The sequence below is a fragment of the Dreissena polymorpha genome, chromosome 3, assembly GCF_020536995.1.
Source record: "Dreissena polymorpha isolate Duluth1 chromosome 3, UMN_Dpol_1.0, whole genome shotgun sequence".
Lineage (NCBI taxonomy): Eukaryota > Metazoa > Mollusca > Bivalvia > Myida > Dreissenidae > Dreissena > Dreissena polymorpha.
In genome coordinates this window covers 46,761,859-46,783,240 of record NC_068357.1, presented here as the reverse complement: position 1 = coordinate 46,783,240, position 21,382 = coordinate 46,761,859, and the positions used below count along the sequence as shown (strand labels likewise).

At 32.9% G+C, this 21,382-nt stretch overlaps 1 protein-coding gene across 1 annotated transcript in view; it reads left to right on the top strand.

Annotated features, from left to right (window-relative positions):
• Positions 1-3,227: 3,227 nt before the first annotated feature.
• The window catches only part of LOC127874060 (prostaglandin E2 receptor EP2 subtype-like), an 80,962-nt gene continuing 62,807 nt past the window's right edge, over positions 3,228-21,382 (top strand). Inside the window, 1 exon segment of the mRNA XM_052418170.1 lies at positions 3,228-3,550. The gene's annotated coding sequence lies outside the window, so the exon portion shown is untranslated.

The window sequence follows — 21,382 nt, the reverse complement described above, 5'->3', positions numbered from 1 at the left end:
TTATAAACTTTAAATAGCGGATAACTTATTAATGAAATCGTGTTAGAATCGAAATTATCGATGGGTAACCGTTGGTTATTGCGGTAATAACCAACGGTATGTCTTTCCGATGCTTGTTATCAAACCACTCGGGCTACGCCCTCGTGGTTTATTCCTACGCATCGGAACTCCATACCGTTGGTTATTACCGCAATAACCAACGGTTACCCGTCGATTATTTCTTAAATATACCAGCTTAAGGGTTCTAAGGTAGGAGGTAATCAAATTTTTCGTTATTAATTTGTCCAGCATCTAACATGTTTTAGCTGATTATTTATTTTTGTTTGGAATTCTTGCGTTGGATCTGTTTTAAGTATTCAAGCTGTTTGTAAAATCTGTATTGTTAAATTTCAAAGTAAATCGATCTTAAAGCCACACTTGTTGCATCAACCAAGTTTTGAACGAAATTAGAGAATTCATTAATTAACAAATGGACAGATTGAAGTTATATATTGTTACATTATATGTTTTATGGGTGTTCGACAATATGATCGAAATTTTAAGACATGTGCTCAAAAACAGCATTTAAATTGAAAAATGAACTTCATCTTCCCCAATTTGAAATACAAATCGACAGCTCCATTAACACGAAGTACGCTTCTTGTTTATAGGCAATCTTGAACATGATTTTTTAAAATGAATGTTAAAAGCCATCACCTACAACATCCACGACGCTCTGCAGGAGAAGAACTGATGACTTAGAAAGAACAACCAATGGGATACAAGCGAGATCATTGACCTCTGGAAGAAAGGAAGTCAGGTAAGGCTTAAGAAGTACACCAGCAAGGACTCTAGGAAAGAATACCAAAAAGCAAACAGGGCGTGCAAATAAGAATTGCCATGGCGACCCCAGTGATGGCTAGACTGAGTATATTATGTACAATATTGTCCACCAGCATACCCACCAAACAAAGGCTCTCGATCCTCGAAGTCTCCATCCCCCTATCAGGCTACGAGGCCTGAACACTTTAACCCATTTATGCCTAGTGGACTCTCCCATCCTTCTAACTTGGATCAATTTATTACTAAAATTAGGGATGTCTAGTATATTTATTTCTATATTTAGAATAATTCTTACAGAAATTCCTTTAAGCAAACAGCGCAGACCCTGATGAGATCCCGCATCATGCGGCGGTTCATCTGAGTCTACTCTGTTTGCCAAGGCCTTTTTCTTGACGCTAGGCATAGATGGGTTAAGCGGACACAGAACGAAGATTAAAGGCCTTTTTAAAACAAGTGTTTACGGAGACTGCTTCGCATCTCCTACAACGAGAACAAGACCAACCAGTATGTCTTAAAACATGACAGCAACACTTGTAGGCCCACAAGTACAACTCCTGACAACCTTCAAACAACGAAAGCTGGCTGTGTTTTTCACGTCACAAGACGATACTTTCTGTACAAGACAGTTCTCCCGGGCGCGATAGATTGTGGTGGCCGTATAGGCCATCAGAAGAAAAGCTTGATAGATGAGATGAGAAAGATTGTACGTCTATCCCCATGGATAAGCTACTCTCAGAAGCCCAAAACAGACTTGAATGGATGACTATATCTGTTTAATCGGCTCCCATTACCCATTTGATGCTGCTGATGCTGCTGGTGCTGCTGCTGCCGCTGATGATGATGATGATGATGATTATGATGATGATGATGATTATGATGATGATGATGATGATGATGATGATGATGATGATGATGATGATGATGATGATGATGATGATGATGATGATGATGATGATGATGATGATGATGATGATGATAATGATGATGATGAATTATTTTCTAGTTGGCACATTGATGACGGTATAAAATGACGTTATGGATGAAGACAAGGACGAAGACGAAGCACAAGAAGATATCTCTCAATCTCTCAAATGTCACAAGAGGACGCTTAGCAAAATCTATAATATCGAGTATTATACCATTTATATAATTTACAACCGAACATTAGTGCTACTTTTCAAACGTAATTTAGTATTTGAATTCGTCTTCGATAAGTGCAATAAATATGCAATAATAAATCAGAACCTTGTATAGCTTTAACAAGTCATGAAAGCCGACAAGGCTATTTGATTTTAACCGATCTTCCGAAAATGTACGATGCTTATCACATGTTCGCTGGATGTGGAAAATATGTGCTCAAATTTTAAATCAATAAATATAAATGCAGTTTTTATGACGTTCTGTAAGAGGTGAATAATTTGAAGAACGTGTTGATACGTATTGTACTTATTATTTGTATAATACTAATATAATAAAAAAAGATTTTACCTTTTAAATAAATATTTTTAAAAAAACTATGTTGGTTAAACAACAAAAACACGCAAACATATGCCTAGTGATATTTTTTCTTATGTTTTCAGCTTTAATTGCTTTGCATATAGATGAACGTTCTCTTGCCGGTCAGGATATCTCTTTCTCGCCAATCTCAATTGTTAGAAATAATATAAATCGTCTTGGTACTAATATCTTTTTAGGTTCACAAACTTAAAATCTAAATGAAAGGTGTGAAATAAACAGTTTTTATCTTAATGTGAAATACTGTGTATGTATCAATTGATTACGTTGTTTACATATATATAATATCAATTGATGAAATATTTGTATCGTAGTCATGGTCCAAAATAATAATATTTCGATGTATAATGTATAATATCGTTTATAATTTCCTTTTCTATATTTTTTATGTATATGTTCTCACTATTTTATGTAGCCTCATATGAATAGTCGCCTGAAACGTTGATAAAAGGCATACCGAAAATAAGGTGTTTTTGTTGATGAACATGTTATTTTTCTCTTAATTAGGCTATAAGACACACATTTAAATGAGATATCAAAAAAAACATTTTAAAAGATAGCACAATCTCATTCAATTGACCTGTTTCCATTTTGTTTCCATTACAGGAAGGTCGTAACACAAACAAACTCCAGTGCTATGTGAGCATACTCGAACACTTTCCATCAAAGTCTATGATTTGCATTTGTTTTACAATTTAAATAAAAACCCGTTTTTAACATTCGTTAAGCAATCCATTCTAATTTTATCACCATGAGAAAAGCACTTAACTCGAAAGTTAATTTATGTAGCCAATGTTATAGCGCAATTAGGATATATTTGCTTTGCGACAAAGTAAATATTGTTATCAATCTAATTTCATTGTTTCGCATTGATTCGAACGGTTGTTTAAACATTACGCGAGTGTCAAACAGATAGTGATTACGCGCTACCAACAAAAAAGGAACTTTTTGTTCAACAAATTAGAAACGTTACAGCAAAGGAATATAAGGACAAAATTATATTTTATAAAATGACAAAGTTCTAAATTCAAATACCGTCAAACCTCTTTATCAATATTTAGTGGTTTTGTGGTGTTAAACCTCTTCGGTTACCTGTGCAGTCTACGCTATTAGAAATTTCACAATAATGATAGAGCGAGTTTGTTCGCATGTTTGATGGGTAGATTAACAATATTCAGGATATGTTAGCAGGTCAGCTCGTAAAATAATGAAGGTCAGTAAACATGTACTTATTTATTAACACGCTGATATTTGGGCGATTTGTGGTTGTTTCAAAACTGCCTTTTGTTTTGAATGATATATTATTAAACAAAGCTGATTAGGTTAAGCTACAATAGTTCCTATTTATGAAATAAACTTCAACTTAAACAATAGTTTACATAATGAATTAAACTTAGTCCTAGAACGGTGAATGCAAAAGATTCAAAGATCAAAACCGGCTTAAAGACATTCCCTTGCTTCCACTTGGACCAGGGTTTTTCGATTAGTATAATCTAACATCCGCGCAGAAATTCGACTGAAACCAGAAAAGCTAGATCAAATATGTTGCGTTAAAACCAACCAAATGATGATAGCTAAGCCACGTGGTTCAAATATTTCCTGTTATTTTTCTTTTTTTTTTAATTTAGATAGTTTTTATTTTGGACCTAAACACTATTTTTAAAATATAAAAGAAAATTATATTCAATTTCATTACATAGTATTTGAAGAAAATATCAGACGTTGTAAGAGAGAGCAAAGAGCGACAACTCTGCATCGAGATGGAGAAAAACTATTTCACAAAACGATGGTTTGCAGTGACTCGCCAACAGTTACCGGTACATAGTAGCACATTTTGTTATTGTTTGGTCAAAGAAAATTAATTTCGATCTGTAGGTTGGGTCATGTTCAGCCCTTAGACACAAAGATATTTCGACAACGTAAAACACCTGTAACACTTCACGCGCTCCTTTTATGACAGGCATGTTTTCCTGTAAGGGTCCAGATAGCGTTACACACACGATTGATGTACACGCTGTATTTTGTAATCACGTGTCCCTTATCAATTTCTGTGTCTGTTTGGATTGTCAAACATTCAACTCTCCTGATAATGTTTTGTACTTGGATTATTGCAATATATTTGTGTTTGACTTAGAATACTTATAAACACTAAAGGATCTTCCACAGATCTCTCTGGAACAGTTCTGTGAACGAGTATGCGCGATTGGTAGACGCAATCACGAGTAATAAGCAACCTCTCCACATACACATATCAAAACTCAGTATTATGTTTATGTTTGATAATCATTGAATATTATAAGTCGTATCACCAGTTTGAAAAGGTTTTAAACATGAATAATGAACTTATATGGTATTTTTTCAGAAACGTCGACAAGATTATTTGCATTACAGTAAGCAAGTCAGAAAGCTTGTCCTTGATTTTGCGATCGTTTAAAACGTCTTGGCCTTAACAGAATTTTCACGATATTTCAGCTACCCAAACCTTAATTTGAGTTATTTTGAGTTGAGCTTTTTCTTATCGTATAGCGAAATTTGTTTACATATGTTAAAATACCGATTTAATTCTCAGCAATCATATTCACACACAATAATGGAGAAAAAATAGTGCTTATATTTGTGGAGAGGAACGCAAGGGATTCGAATCCGTTAATATTTCGCCCTTTCAGAACTTAATGTTTGGTCAAGCCTGAAGCATCGCATTATTATAACCATTGTATGTTCCGCTAATATAACGAGAAACGGCGTAAAATACTGCTGACTGTTACGTATTTATTTAACTAAGTATTGTACTTTCTTTTCTGGGCTTTGTTTCGTTTTCAGTTCGTAGTAACACAGTCACATATTTCTAGTATGTGAAGGCATTCTTTACACCAAACATACTACATGTTTGACAGACATGTTTGCCTGTTAGGGTTAGGATACCGATACAAGAGTGACTAATGTCCGTTCTCTTCTTTATCCATTGACCCTTTATCAGCAGTTGCCAAGTCTGTTTACATCTTGTACATTCCACATTGTGTCCGATTACAAGACTTTTCGTTTATTGTTTTCGTTTGAAAAGACCTTTTTTTCTTAAAATATATATTATTTTGATTTTGAAGAAAGAAGTGTTCTTAAATATAATTAGCTACTAATTTATTGCGGAATCATATGTTTTGAATTGCATATTAAAACATAGCAATATATTCGCTGTTATGAATTGTGCCTGAATATTCTGAAAGATAAGAATACCCAGTTGACATGAAAACAAGAAACTGTAAACCAAATGCTTATATTGTTGTTTTTTATATCGTTGCGTACTTATTGCATCAATACAGAAATAAACAAGAACTCGAATGAAATGTGTTCATCATTTGGAATCAAACCACACATTTGTTCAGATTAGCATATGCAATATAAGTTAGAAAATACTCAAAACAAGTGTGGGTGGTGCGGTGGTCGAGTGGTAACACACTGGTCTACCATTCCAGATGTCCCTGGTTCAATTCCTGGCCGGGGCACTGGGAATTTCAGACATGCTTCAAGTGTCTCCCACCCAACTAGAGATGAACTGGTATGAAACCCAGGTAATTCTCGCGTGTATCGGTGCTATACACTGAGCACGTAAAAGAACCAAGGGGTCTATTCGCAAAAGAGCTAGGGTATCGCATCCGGATTCCTTGTATCTCAATACTGTATCTTCTGTATGCTGTCTCTTCAGCAAAAAGCAAAGGACCCCATTGGAAATAAGTGCTTGCACTTTCATGGGTTATCCTTGACCACAAGGTGAAAATACTCAGTAAAAAATTAAAAAAAATAAAAAAGTAAATAAATGTGTTTTAAAACAGCCGCTTTTTGGTTAATTGAAACGAGAAGTCCTTGAAAAAATATAACATACACGCACCACCCGTTTAGAACTATGTGGTCTACCATCAACACAATAGTTTATTACCCAGTGTCAGTGACGGCGAATCTATGTCTAGATCAGTTTATGTCATTTCTTGATGAAATGATATCATCAGCGAAAGAAAATTTTATATAAAGGCATGTGATTCATTGTTTTTATCTTGCGCTTGCCTCAATCTGAAAAGTATCATAAAGCATGTGCCCTCTTTGAAGATTTTAAGTAAACAAATGTAAAAAAGACTCAAATTCAGAAACTTATACCCACTTATTATTTAGTGTAGACGAGTTAGGCTAAATAATCACAATGACGTGTTTATAAGGAACTTTTCAAAAATAAGTATGGCGAGTAAATTAGGGTTTTTATTAACATTGTATTTTAAGTGTACGTTTCCATACTTTGTTTATGCAAACTTAGAATTACCTTCCCATACATGCAAATACTTTTATATCGGGCTTTAAGTCATAGAACCAATGCTCGCTGTTTTACGCACTATTTTCCAATCAACAAAATGCTCAATAAAAATATTTATCGTTTACTTCAATCAAATTAATATGGCATAATATTTCTTTGTAAAAATCTATAAAAGCATTCGCTTCTACGGAATTTAAACGTTTCCTTCAAAATAATATGTGTAATTAAATTTGGAGACATGCTATTAATAAATGATAACAAATAACTCCACGGCACATTTTGAACACATGAAATAGGTCATCAACTGTATTTAAATTTTAGTTAAGTGTTTTTCGATTGAACGACATTAACATAGTTTACCGCTTCCATCTTTACTTAATTGAGAGCCAATTGATGTGAACAAAATATAATGTTTGGAACATCTTAAAATGGTCGTCTTGATCAAATAAATAGTTCGTTTATTTCAAATCTTAAATATAGTGTTACCCTGTATTATAGATGTCTCATCCTCTTCAACATACATCGGACAAAAACACGCCAAAAACACAAAATGTGGCATGTAGTGCATTTTAAGCAACCACTCATTTCGGTGGAATCAAGTTACTTTTTATAATTTACATTTAAAATTCAAAAAATCTCTTTGTGTCAAGCTTTGTATATACAAACAGTATACACCATTATACGTGATATTTTAATCAATTTAAACTAATAATTGTAACATAAATACGGTATTTTAGATAATTTTTTTCACAATCGCGGTTGACGGTCCCTTTAATTGCAGATTTGTATTTGCAAATACTATCAAAATGTGTACACAGTGTTCTTTATTCAAGAAAAAAAAATAAAGTGTACTTTTTTTTTCCATTTCTTAGAAATGCGATCTTCTCTGCAAAGATGAAACGCTGTTTAGTTAAATGTCCATCTACACACAATATTATGTGCATCAGGATTGCCATTAGCTAGAAACTTTAGAGAACAATTGAGATCTGTTTTAATCTGATGATTTATACAAATATTACCCAGTTATGTTCATGTTTATTAATGTATTGTATCTTTTTGTTGAATAATAATTAACATAATTTATCCTATCCTGAACTCTAAAACTTGTCAATTTTATCATGCGTTATCACTTAAAATAATAATGTTAAACAGGGTTAAAAAGACAATGCATACTTTTGTTTCATGTTCGCCAAAAGTAACGTAAATCAGTATATCAGTGCATTGCATGCGTAACAAAAAACAGAGTGCAACGTATTAAATAGATAAAAAAGATATAATGGCAGACAATAGCATGTAAATATTGAATAATGGTTAAGCGACTACTTTTATGCAGCAAACAGAAAATTAATGCACTAATAACGTTGTGTTTGTTCAATGGAAGGTAAATATTAATATCAATCAAAAGCCAATATGTTTTTGCAGTGCTACCCATAGTAGCGATTAAGATATGACCGCATCCAACAGACAAGGATTGTATTTTACCCACGTGTGTGCAAACACAAAGAACGCCTTTACTAAAATGCATTAGTTTAGTGATTGGCCGCTAGACGCTAATACTATCATAGATTGAAAGGATTGGTATATGAATATTTGTATTTTAAGAGTGGATGAACCGTTTCTTATCTACAATTATTGTTGCCCTATGTACGTTAGTTATTATGTGCGTCTCATATAACAATTAAATAAAAGGGATAGAATGTTTTAGTAATACGTTCTTTATAAAAGTTAAATGAAATGAAGGAAAAAGTTGAAATACTAGGATCAGATTGACATTCTTCAACATAATTGTAAACGTAAGTATCAATGTGTTTTTCCACATATATACTTCATTTTTGAGTTAAATCAAAATATTTAGTTTTCACTAGATGACGGTATCAGCGATTTGTGTTAATACAAAGTCGATCATTTGCTTCATTTTGTTCCAGTTGCTTTTTTCTTTAAAAACTTAACGTCTTTGTAGTAAACAATCAAAAAGAACAAAAACGTTTGTCTCATTAGAGTGAATATAAAATATCTGTATGTAAAGTTTTCGTTCTATTTCTCTTTAAACGAACCCATTTGTTCCCGATTTACACTTTCACCTGTGTGCCGATAACGTCGACAGTAATGTTAGTTAACACCTGCCATTTTGTTATCTGAAGTACGTGAGGATTTCATTCCACGTTGGACACCACTTCGGATTTAGTGGTCAATACATAAGTCAGAGTGGGTGTGTGAAGACCTTACGCTTTTATTAAATAAGTTTACAGGTTGTACAGCCCAATACATATTCACAATTGATAAATGGCATACTTGAAAATAAACAATGAATTGGAAATACAGAGTTTAATACCTTTTTTGCGGCTCTTACGTCATGTTGAAATATTGCAAATGTCATTCATAATACATAACAATAATATAATAATCTCCAACAGGATATATTTGACACCTCGGTATAAATGGCTGGTATTTAGCTATAGTTACCCTTTATTAAGACGTACATCGTTTCCGGTACGTATTGAATCATTCGAATATTCACATAAAATACTCAGTTTTTACACAGAAAACAACAGTGTAATTTGAAGCAGTTTTATTCACGTAATTGCGGCACGTTTTGAGCGCGTTCAATTTCAGATTAATAACACCATTTAACCCCGTTCGCTTTATTTTTCACGAAAGTGGCTACTTATTTCTAAGTAGTTTTTTTTCTTTTACTTAATATAAACACATTGTTGAATTTATATTTGCAATATTTCAGTATTTGTTTGTATTTAATTGATTTCGAAATAAATTGCTGTGAAGTTATATATTTGCGATTTCTCTGAAACCGATATTGATATGTTGGTGTATGTCTAATAGCCTGTATTCATCGAATGAAATTATGGACAATTCATTTCCGTCAAGGATAACATTTTGATAAATTCGTGTTCGCATATATAGCGCGATTTAATGTCATTTGAAGGAATGCAATAAATCTGCATCTACTTAACCCTAACAGTGCGGGAACCGGATTTTGAAGGCCTTTGCAAACAGTTTGGATCCAGATGAGACGCCACAGAACGTGGCGTCTCATCAGGATCCAAACTGTTTGCTATTCTGATAGTATTCTTTGAAAAAAATTCGAAGAAAATGCTAATTTTAGAAATTCAACAGACGACATTTTAGCAGACGACAAATTTCCCAGCATGCAAAGGGTTAACAAGGAGGATTATTCTTTGCATCATCATAAATAACAGAAACAATCCGTTTACCTGTCCTTGCTTTATGTCGCTGAGATGATAAAATACAACTTTTCTTATCTCAAAATGCATAGCAATTAAAGTTATATTTCGTATTTTGACATGTTTATAGTTAAGATGTTCGAGTCTTTCTCTTTATGAAAACATAACACTTTATAATAATTGCACCCTACTTAATGCTTATCATATGTTCTTTCGCGCTGAATGCGTTTGAACCTTCATTGTAATGCTGAAGCTTACTACAAGAAAGTATTTTTTGTAATATATCTGTATAAATTATTTGTTAGATGAATACAAATATACCATGATCAATTTACTTCTTACACAGTCAATCAAAACCAGCACACATTGCAATTATTTCACGCTCACTGCTCAAGCAAGAAACCCCAAACCGGAAGATCGTGAGTCAACTAATGGTCAAGTGTTCATCTATCAGTAGCACAATAGGTAAACTAATAAGAAAAAGATGCACGAAGTAATAGAAAAGTAATCACCAGTCTGCCCAATGTCTGTACATGAACATGTATTTAATTTGTTTATTGACGGTAACGTTATACTTATGTTTGAAATACAGTTTTTCGGAATTTAACCCATTCATGCCTAGCGTCCTGAAAAAAGGACATTGCAAACAGCGTAGACCCAGATGAGACGCCGCATGATGCGGCGTCTCATCTGGGTCTGCGCTGTTTGCTTAAAGGAATTTCAGTAAGTATTATTCTAAATATAGAAATTAATATACTAGACATCCCTAATTTTGGAAATAAATTGATCCAATTTAGAAGGATGGGAGAGTCAACTAGGCATTAATGGGTTAATAAACGCACTGAACACTGGGGATTCAACGGTGAATGCACAATAGCGTTTTACCGAACCATAACATGTTTGTTGTGGAAGCTGACGCTTTCAGTTGATTCTGGTAAGCTCCAAAATAATTGCATTGTGAATGAGCTCATTTTAATATATATCATATAAGGGAAAAAACGTCATCCAAATTCGTTCACCCGTTTATTGTAATATAATTCGTTATATATGCAAACATGAGAATTATGTTCATAGATACGTTGATAACGACAATTTGTTTGGGGAATATATTATTTTATATTAATGCATTCATAACGGTATATTTGTTCGATTGAAGGCAAATATCAATTGTAAGCCATTTTATATTAGTATTGTTTCCAAATATAGCACTTAAGGCATTGCCGGATTGAACAGAAATATAATTGATTCATCCAAGTGCATGCATACAAAATGCTTGAGTGCAAATGTAAATTGATTTGCGTGAGAAAGTGGTTTTATGATTGAGGGGTATGGTTATAATTACGTTGTCTAAAATTATCAATTGCGTCTGTTGCTTAAATTCGATTATGATAAATTTAAATAGGATATTGGCTATATTTCAAAAGATGTTTATGTAAAAACATTTCGAGATACGTATGAAATGTATTTAACAAGAGTTTGAGAAAACGATGCGTATGATTCGATGCGAACATATGTATCGATTTGTTTATTTATACACAAATATCAATATCCTTTACTGCCAGATTGTTTTTTACTTGATTTACAATTAAATCAATTTGTTAACCAATACTACGTCAAGGCTTTTGTTTGTTTTATTTCCATTTTATGTTAATGATTTCAAATTCCTATTGGAAAGAATATCTAACAAATGCAACATATAAGAAAGTTTATTTGTAATTTATTTTTCGAACTCGATCAGGAAACATATCATATGTGTAAACTGTAATGTATTCGTCGAACTCGATACCGTTATCTATTTCGTTGAATATCTGGCAAACACTGCTATTGATGATAATGTGTAACTACCTTAATATCACCTGATGAAAAACGTGTATGTTTCAATCACAATAATTCATGAGTCAAGAACAGACATAATAAACAAAAGATTGAACCTGACTGAATTGTGTCTAGATATTTTCCACAAGATGAAGAATTGCACGAAAATAGTCTGGACGATGCTTTGCTATTCACTTGGTCTGGTAAAAAGTAAAGTAGATATCTACACCGAACCTGGTGCAATTTGGATATTTCTTAAAATAAAATGACAGTTTTATTGAATATATAGCACTCTTCAAAGCTCAGCTGTCGGCTTTTAAATGAGGCGCACCAAATTACTGGTATATTGCCATCAGTTACAAAAAACAAAGGTTGGATAATTTGAAAAAACATCGCGATAACGCCGACGAACCGTGTTTCTTGAAGTTTGTGTTTAACCTATCTAATAAGACTTTTTTTATAAATAAACATACCATTAATAAACATACCATTAATAAACAAACCATTACAACTTTAAAATTCTTTTTAAATGTTTTATTAAATGAACATTTAGTTGGTGAAATTGATAGAGTTATGGCATGCACATAAGGTAAATATATTATGTACTTGTAGCTTCTTATCACTAGGTACCAGTACATGCACGTTAAGAGAACACGTTTTTTGCAGATCGTTTTGTTATATAATATTTTATGTATGAAAGGTTGCGCTGGTTAAAGAATGACTTACATCAATTCTGTGTAATGTTTCGTGTTGGATTCTGTTGTTTTGAATCAAGATTGTCCGGATTTTGAAGTGCTGACATACAATATATCATGGTGAGACTATTTTAGTTTTGTTTACCGAGATATAAGTAATATGCTTCATTCGATAATATATCAACAGACAGAAACGTATTTTTTTTACACTAACCTCTGGTAACATATATGTTGGTCCGCTTACCTCATTTCCTGAAATATTTATTTTACGATTCCCCGCTTTAAGAAGAATATGGAATGACGTGAATATTTGTCCTTATCTACCAAATCTCTAATTAATCTTCTTTTTTAATATTGCTTTAAAGTAAATTGATCGAATTTAGAAAATTTGTTTGCAACTCAACATTTAATATCAAAAAACATGAAGTGTCAGTCCAAACATGTATAGCCGGTTAGGTGAGTGGAAACTAACACAGTTTTGCGCCAAATGTATAATATGCAAAAAGTAAAAGTATTCTGGCCAGCAGAGTAAATAATTTACTCGAGTCTTTCTGCTTAAACATGGTTTCAATGTCCTGAACAGTATTGCATAATTTTAAACAATAATTGTTCTATAAATATTTGTACTTGAATAGAAACAGACTCTTCAACATCTATGTTATCTTATCCTTGCTGTGAAAGTATTTGCGTATTTGTGAAATCCAGGTGTTAATGCAATTGTAATTTCATTTTTGCAAGAACAGAGAATAAGATAAAAATACAAATCACTTTACTGAACGGTTGCATTCTTTTTTATTATTTGTACGTACCCATCACATCATTTCATCGTTAGTAATACATCTGGATCAACATAAGTAGGTAAGAATTCACCTTATCATCAAAGAGACATACATTATCATATTCAATTGTCAATAAGGTCATAAAGAATAACTTTGCTGATGTTAATGAGTCTGTAGTCTAATACCAGCATTCATCGTACACGTAATGTGTAAATGTATGTGAGAATTGATTTCGTTAGCTTATAGAGCGTTAAGACGGTTTTTATAGTCTCACACGGAATGCAATGACAATATATTTGATGTTCAAATCTCCTGGTGAGGTCTGAAAGAAGGATTCATAAGTTATCCCAACAAGAGACCTACATTCATTATTCTATGACAGGTTTAATATCATTCCATTCGGTCAACGAAATCAATTTGAAAAATATTATAAGATACACGCTTACTTTACCGATAGAGGTGGGCGTAGTGATTCTTCAATCCCTTGCAAACAAAACAATATGATCGTCGTGAAAATTAAGGAACTTCACGTGTGCCTGAATTATATTTCAATCATCCTATCAATTTAACATATGACATCCAATTGTAAAACTAAAGCTCTGTCATTTAGAATCACCTTTGGTATAAACATGTGCCAACATTCAGCTTCATATGCATTGGTGCTTCACCGACCCAAACAGGGGATGGATAGCGATTGATTCTGAATTAATTGTATATGTGTTTGCTCGTTTGTAATAGCAAGCATATGAAAGTGTAATCATCAATACCTTGATTAATTTAATATGTGAGATATTTGACACTGCACCGTGTTTTTAATGGTGATGCGGTTTCTACATTTTTTTGTAAAGTCACATTATTACGGAAAAAAATAATGGTCAAGAAGTGGTCGCGTTTTTGTTTGCATGTAGATTACAACAGATCTCTGGAAAAAGAGTAATGTAACAGATTCGCTAATGTCTCTTTAAAATGAAGTTCAGTACCGATTAAAGATAATTTGGAAGGTATAGCTGTTAAATTATGTATATGTTCGGCGATAGAGTTACCGTAGTTTATATTTCTTTATTACTGTTTGTAATCAATAGTGATCCTTAGCGCACACATACTCTTTGAACGTCATACTTTTGTGCAAAAGTATACAAGTAAGTATTTCAAATACGTTTTGAAAAAAATCGACCTTGAAATAAAATGACACAACCAATTATTGATAATTAATTATTTTGTGGAGTAAACTAATATGTGAGATGTATAAATATTTCGGTAAGGATTCCCAAACAACGTATAAATCAGTCTGGAAAAGCATATTCCTTCTACTTATAGCTTTCAAATAAGAACTTTCTGACATGAACTGACGGTTGCAATTTGTATTTCTCCTCTTTAAACCAAACTTCGTGTCAGGTCAGAAATAAGTCCAAGAGAATAATCATTATATACGGTCATTTGTCAAACAAAGCCTAAGGTATTTGTGTGGGTGTAAAACTTAGTTGTTCGATAATTTACACTTTATAGTTCATTTGTCTTAAATGTGAATTGTACCAGATCGGTCTTTCTAAATTACATTTTTAATTACATTACGTTACAGAAACCGATACAAATTTTATTTGAAATTATTTGACAATATTATCCAAAGACCATACATTTTGCGCTAGAGGCATAATTACTAAGTTGCGATAATGTGGATCCCATCTAAACAATGGCCATCTATTTTAATGGAACATCCAACAATTGTTGCGATCTTTTTTATTTGAAACCAAATGGAACATACATATATTCTTGGTTATAACTGGGTTTTCTTATCTTCATTCTCGTAACTTGATTATACCATGCATCATTATTGCTCAGGAATAGACATTGAGCTATTTTAGTCTTTCTTCTCGATTGAAATTCCTCTACTTGAGATTTTGTTGTCATTCCGCAACTTCTCTACAAGACGTTCCTTAGCATCATATATGAGCGGTAACTTATTTTCATTATCCTGATAAACGCCAGTAAGGTAATACATTACTTGAGTTGTGTGTACGTCAACGTGTGTACGTCAACTTCATCGTGTGTACGTCAACTTCATCGTGTGCACGTCAACTTCATCGTGTGCACGTCAACTTCATCGTGTAAGCGAATACTAGAATATAAGGTTAAGCTCATAATTCGATAGATAATAAAAAAGTACTTCATTCCATGATTAAAAATCGAATGTTGCAAACCAATACTATTCCGTTGTTTTAATGATAACAAAATCAAAAAACAATTCACTACATTTTTTAGAATTTTAACATGGCTGATATAATCATATTTAAAAGTCCTAAACGTACGATTTGCGGGTTGTGGTTGTGCAGATTTGTCACTAGCAATAATAGGTATTTTGTTATATGTTCCTTAGGTTATAATAGGTCATCACGAGTTCAAACATATATTTTCAAACACCTAACATCCTTAAAGCATAGTATGCTCTCTTCAAAATTGGCCATTGAACTACGATTTGTACTTGACATGTTTGCTTCTGGTATTTAAATAACAATTTCAAAGCCATTAATGACACCTTAAGCGCCTGACGAAACAACATGACATCCACAATATACCTACACGTACTTTAACTTATGCTTGTTATACAAATTACTTTTTGTGGGCGCTTGGGGTAATGGTCGTGTGTGGTTCAACGAAGTTTCATTTGTTTATGCTGAAATACATATTAAAAGTATGTGTTACTTTAAACAGTACGAACGAATTTATACAAACTTTATCTCAGAAACATTTAAGTGACATATTGATTCCGGTAGGCATCAATTTATGAAAAAGTGCATTCATTTCTGACGCACTTTGGACATTAACGTAATTAATATGTTAAATGATTTGAAGCAACTTCTCTAAAATATTTCACCGAGGCAAACTGAAAGGACATTGTGCTCGTGTTTGCACTGGTCACTCAGCGATAAGGTAGCGGGATTTCACGCTCAATCACATTTTAACACAATCGATTAATACATTCGCTTCAACAGACCTGAAACTTTTACTTCAAAATAAAATTTGAAATTTAACTTGAAGACATGCTGTTAATAAATGATGACAAATAACTCCATGGCATACTTTAAAAAAAAGGTTTATTTAAATGTTGCTTTTTAGCAAACTGTTAACAGCACATTGCTAACCGCCCCCCACCCCCACCCACTTTACCTGAGGGAAACGGAACTAATATCAACCCAATATCAGATTTTGGGACATCTTTAATCGTTCGTCGTCATCAATGAAACAGTTCGTTTATTTTAAATCTTATAGTATTACCCTGTATTGTAGATGTCTCAGCCTCTTTAACATACATCGGAAACAAAACGTCAAAAACACTAACTATTTCATGTAGTGCATTTTAAGCAAACATACATTTCAGTGGCAGCAAGTAACTTTTTATTCTTAACATTTAAAATCAGAAAATATATTTTAAGAGGTGTCGGGTTTGGTGTATGCAGACAGTATACGCCATGATTTTAAAATGTTTGCATTATTTAGAGAACTAAAGATTTGTTTTATCAGAAATTGTTAATTCGTTTTAACAGAAATTGTTACTTCATATATACTTCATGTATATAATGTAGACTTTTATATATGCCAGATTCGTCTACGTTAAATCAAAATTAAAAAAAAAACAACGTTAAAGCGGTCGTCAAAATATAGTGAATACAATTATTTTGGCATCATGCCAAATTTGAAGCGGGTCATAACAAGCAAAATGTCGGTGTCAGAGAAGCCTAAATTAGTCGTTACCTTTTAGTCGTTATGATTGTAGTCATGTATAAAGACATATTCAGCATTTTTGCATACCTACATTTATTCAACCGTTTTAAAAGCCTCAGTTAAAAAATGTGTTCGAATTCCCCTCTTACAACAAAGAATTTATGAAATACATTATATTTTAATCCCAATCAATTGTATTTATTTTGAAGGTAACGAACATTTGGCGCAGGTCATGTTTAGTTATTACAGTAAAAGAGAGTCATATAGCGAGATACCTTTCCGTTCTCCATGCTTTCGTTCTTTCGTTGTTTCATACAAAGCTTTCCGTCTTGAATGGGTGATGTCTTTCGCCACATTAAACACCACCACATCACATGACCTCTTGTTGACCTTGATATTCATCTAGTTACAGACTCATTCAGAAATGCCTAATTTTTGGTTATCCCAAAATAGCGCGTTTCGTCTGATATCTGCAATGGTTCTTATGAAACCTTTATACTTGCATGGACGATGTCTTTGATCATTATCAACACGCCAACATCGTCTGACCTAATTGTAACCTTGATGCTGACCTAGTTTCGGACTTTTTAATATAATCCAATCATCGGTTACCTCAAGATGACGCGTTTCATTTGGAATTAATAGTGGTTCCTACAAAGCTTCCATATTTGCACGGTGATGTCTTTCAATATCAAAAGCACCTTTATAAAATCGGATCTCATGTTTACCTTGACATTGACATATATATTTGGACGAATTAAGAAGGTCCAACTTCTGTGTTAACTGCATATATACTTTTATCTAAATATCTTTGATATTTCAATTCAAAACCCAGCAAACGCACACCACCTTAGTTAATTTTAACTTGGACATTTTCCAACTTTTGGACTTATTTAATGGTCTAAAAGATAAAAACTGACAAGACTTCTTTTTTTAATGGAATATGTGTTAATTGGACTCAGCTTGTTGGTTTTTGGCCTGGGGCGAAGCCTCTAGGCCATAGTACTCATACCGATTTCTGAGATGAGCTGACTTGGCTGGCTGCCAAAACAACCACAAATGAATGAATTCGGAAAAGTCCGATTTACCACTTGGCGGTCATTCATGCGCAAACAAAGAAGAGGGACCTATACAAACAAATAGGTCCCTGCAAAGAAGTTCTCAATAACCCGCATTGTGAATACAGAACATCACTATATAACATGACAGTGTCATAAACCGTGTAAAAAATATTAATGAAGCACAATTCCTAAGCATTGGGTACTGCATAGTTTTTATTATTGTCTAATGAACTTCGTGCAATATCTCCTTCTTTCGTACATATCCGTCAATCCGAACGATATCCGGGAATGTGCAGAAAACTACGAATATTCTATAAATACGCTATGAAATACTAAATGTATGATCCGCTAAATACAAAGACAACAAATATAGCCGACATTGTACCTGTCAGATTGGTCGTTTAAAGAAAAAGCAATTTGCTATATTGAAAGAGAAAGATTAATAAAAGTGTTATAATTGTTCATATTAATGTGACTGGAGTTAATGATTAACGTCAACTAATGCATGGCAGTGTTGATATTGAGCCTGCAACCCGGGTGAGTCGCGGTACTTAAGGAATATTCTATTGCGTCTAGAAACCATCTTCAAATATCAGATAAATAATTTATAAGACAAACATATCTGACTTAACTTCATTGGAAAATAGCCTTTTTATGACGAAAATCCTTCAATTTTAACTGCGGTATCAAAAAAAACAACACCACTAATTTTTTACTTGATATTTGTACACAACTCTTCTTTGATCAATACCTTCCCACGGACACATTTCTTGATGACCTTGGCCCTTGAACTCAAAAGTCAAAGCACCCAATAACTTAACATTCACCATAACTTTGTGGTTCATGATTGGATTTACTTAATTTTTGTCCATAACTCCCCTTTGGACAAGACCTTCCCACTGACCTATTTTATGATGACCTTGACCATTGAATGACCTTAGCTTAAAGGTCGAAGTGTTTAAAACTAGATAGACATATTAAGCACGAGTAACATATTAAACCTTCAACTTCATAACATCAGCATACATGTACACTGTATCTGGCAGCAAAATAGCGTGGATCCATTTACATTTACTTCAGTTTAGTCACTACATTTCTTTCCAAGCACCCTAAATCTAGCCCCAGGCCTTCAGCGCCTACGGCGCTTTGATTATAGATTATTACTTTGGAAAGGTTAGTTGAGAACGTTGCTAACAATACTCTATATAATGATGTCTTACACCTGTGTGTTTATTTCCTCTAGTCGTGCACTTATCTACAGGGAAAGGTAGTATATAGCATGTTCCCGTTTTAAACCAATTCCATTGTATAATGTTTTCTCTAAGGTAGTTATCTAAAGGCAAAGTATACCTGGGAATTGTTATCTTAAATTTATGGTTACATAATAGCAAAACACGCTTTAATTGCAAATATATATTTCCAGATACTATCAAAATGCGTGCACCATGTTCTATAAATAAAGCGACAAAATAAAGTGTGCATTTTCTTTCCATTTCTTAGAAATGATATCTTTGTGGCTAAGTTGCAACACTGTTAAGTTAAATGTCCATTTAAACAGCATTATGAACATGAGGATTGCAATAAGATAGAATTTATAGAGTATACATAGGATCTGATTTAATTTGAGATGATAAATAGAAACATTACTCAGTTCTGTTCATGTTTATTAATTTATTCAATGTTATTAGTTATTAATGATTTTACATAATAATAATTTAAATGATTTGTCCACTCGGACACTTGTCAATACGGTCATGCGTTTTCACTCAAAGTAATAATGTTTAACACGGTCAAAAAGATAAATGTGTACACCTGTGAATAGCATGCGTAACATAAAACAGAGAGCAACGTATTAAATAGACAAAATGTATATTCATAGACATTCATGCACTTATTAAATAATGATAACCAAACTATGTTTGTTGAGCAAACACAAAATTAATGCACTAATAACGTTATGTTTGTTCAGTGAAAGGTAAATATTAATATCAATCAAAAGCCAATTTATTTCTGCAGTGCTATCCATAGTAGCGATTAAGATATGACCGCATCCAAAAGACAAGGATTGTACTTTACCCACGTGTATGCAAACACTAAGAACAATTTTAATAAAATGCATTAGTTAAGTGGTCGACCGCTAGACTCTATAATTAATACTGATTGAATTGATTGGTTTAGGAATATTTGTATTTTTAGAGTGGATGAATAGTTTCTTATCTACAAGTATTGTTGCTATAGTTGTGTTTATTATGTGTGTCTAATATAAAAATGACATAAAAGGGATGAATGTTAAAGTAATTAATTCCTCTGATAAAATCTAAATGAAATCAAGAGAAGAGTTGATATACTACGGTAAGATTTACACACTTTGAACGAATTGTTAACGTAAGTATCGATGTGTTTTGCCACTTATAATCAATTTGTTAAAATAGATTACGGTATAAGCAGTTTGTGATGTAAGTATCGGATATAAATACAAAGTCGATCATTTGCTTCAGTATTTTTCATTTAATTTTTTTTCTTAAAAAATACATATTATGTCTTTGTATTTAAAATGCATAAAGAACAAAAACGTTGCTATCATACGAATGAATGTATAATATTTATTTATGTATGAAGCTTTTTTTCATTTTTTGTTTGAAAGATCCCATTTGTTACCACTTGACACTTTCACCTGTAGCGTCGACAATAATGTTATTTAACACCTGCCATTTTGTTATCTGAATTACGTGAGAATTTCCATGTTAAACACCAGTTCGTATTTTGTGGTCAGTACAGATTTTAGAGTTTGCTTGTTAAGACCTTAGGTTTTAATGCAATGAGTTCACATATTGCACAACACACTATTTATTCACAAGTGATGGCATACACACAAATAAACAATGAATTAAAAATACAGACTTTAATAACCTCGTAAGCGGCTATGATGCATGTTTGAAATCTTGGATATGTTATATATGATATTCATTTAGTAATCTCAAACACAAGATATTTTACCCATCAGTACTAATAGCTGTTATTTAGTTAGAATAACCCTTTATTAGGACGTACACCGTTTCATGTACCTATTGAAACATTTGAATCTTCAAATAAAAATCTAGTTCTGTGTATATTTATATGTATCCCTACTGAATACAAAACTGAGTAAAATTACTCAGCTTTTACACAAAAATCAACCAGACCGTAGTTTTAAGCAGTTTCATTCATGTAAATTCGGCACGTTTGAAGCGCTTTCAATTTCTGATTAATTCTACCGTTAAAAACCTTTCGTTTCATTTATTTTTGACGATGCTGCGAAGCAGCTCGTCTAAGTTATCATACCATGAAAACAATCTTCACAATGGCGACATATGTAAAAGACCGAGCCAGTCCGATTGAGATTGCTCGATTTTTCTAATCGGCATACCTCTCTGATTATCATTGATAAAGGTAAAGGAAGCTCAGCTATAAATAGGACAGCAAATTCTGGGAAAAAAGA